Source organism: Octopus bimaculoides, chromosome 18, assembly GCF_001194135.2.
Source record: "Octopus bimaculoides isolate UCB-OBI-ISO-001 chromosome 18, ASM119413v2, whole genome shotgun sequence".
NCBI lineage: Eukaryota > Metazoa > Mollusca > Cephalopoda > Octopoda > Octopodidae > Octopus > Octopus bimaculoides.
The window spans coordinates 17,589,842-17,591,511 of NC_068998.1; the positions used below are offsets into that span (position 1 = coordinate 17,589,842).

At 31.4% G+C, this 1,670-nt stretch overlaps 1 protein-coding gene across 1 annotated transcript in view; it reads left to right on the forward strand.

The window, feature by feature from the left end:
* Window positions 1–1,670, forward strand: part of LOC106873750 (sodium- and chloride-dependent taurine transporter) — a 32,755-nt gene that overhangs the window by 20,774 nt on the left and 10,311 nt on the right. The window lies entirely within an intron of this gene.

Genomic DNA, 1,670 nt, shown 5'->3' on the forward strand with positions numbered 1-1,670 from the left:
AAGTAAAAACTCATAAAGCAGAACAATAATTTCCCATAGTAGCAATGTTATAAACCATTAATTTATTCCCAGAAAATATTTTACCAGTAAAATTTGTAATACTCGTAAATAAATGGCAATAAAACAACAGTAGAATGTAAAGAAGATTTTATGTAAAGTAAAAGAAATGTCAAAATCATTTATTATAAAAAATATTATTATTATTATTGTTTTCTTAATCACTCTCACTGGCACTAGACTCATGCACACCATCACTTGTAGACGCAATTGCCAATTCAGAAGCACTCATAGGTGGACTTGTAGATTTCTTTTCAAAAAACAAGTCTAGAGTTATTTCTTAAGAAGAAGCCTTTTTTTCGCTCTCTATAAATTTCTCAGTAACACGCAGAGGCATTTGTTATGGTAGTAGAAACTTTTGCACTTTGTTCAAAATTTGGATCTTGTGCTTGAAAAATAAAACTCATAAACCCAGTGTCTTGCAAAGTGAGTCCTCATAAAGTGAGGTATTACTGTATTTTTATTGTTTTGCACCAGATCAAACCTGATCTAGCAGATTATGATCAGAAACATTCTAGTTGTAGTTATTCCATATTTTTTGTTTATCTTGGATTACTTTGTCTTGTACGATAGGGTGGAATTAGAGAGAGATTTGACTACTATTTCTCACACATCAAGCAGTCTCATAGAGCCTCTAGAGTTTGACTCGTTAATTTGATCTATTACTTGAAAGAATAGAACAAGATCTCTTTGTTTATTGTAATATTTACTTCAATAGATATGATTTTTCATTAAAGCCACTTTGATAGAATTATAACATTTAGAAGGATTAATAAACAACAGAATATGGTGTCATTTGGGCAAATATCCCTTATATAATCATATCTGAAATGGCAAAATATAACCCATACAAATACATGAAGAGGTTGTAGAATTCATTATGATAACATATTGTGTGGAGTGACAGAAACTACTGTTTAAAGCACTTGTCCTTGTTCCAGAAGGAGAGAATATAGAAGTGTTATTGTTTTGGTCACAATTGTGAATGAAAAAGACTACAAAAGAATAATTATAATGTGAGAGCCAATGTAAGTAGTGTGGAGGGTGAATTATCTGGTAGGAGGTACAGAATGAGAACAGTAGGACAGAGGGGTTGGGCAAAGTCTGTTAACAAGATAGAGGTCAAGAGAAATGAGCTGGCCATTGAGAGAGTGAGGTCAAATAAAGGTGGGAGATAGTATTAAAGAATGCATACGAAAGGAAACAGAAAAGCAAAAGGATATGCACATAGTGGCACTGCTGCACACATGAACAAAAGGGGAAAGAATGGGAAAGGGGTGATATAGGAAGCTTGCTGAAAAAATTGAGATCAGTAAGGAGTGGTCAAAGGTCATTGAGGAAGTAACAAAAATTTGTAGTAGTTTATAACAAAATCTGGGGAAGAAGCAGAGAGTAAGCATAATAAATAAAATGGTATACAAGTACAATCCAACTATATGCATTGTATATACTTTGCTCTTACTAATATAGTGTTAGCACGGTGAGCAAACTGATATATCTATCTATCTATATATATATATATATATATATATATATATATATATATAATACAAAAAATATATATGCATGTATACACACATATATGTATATACTTTCATCTACATGTGTATATA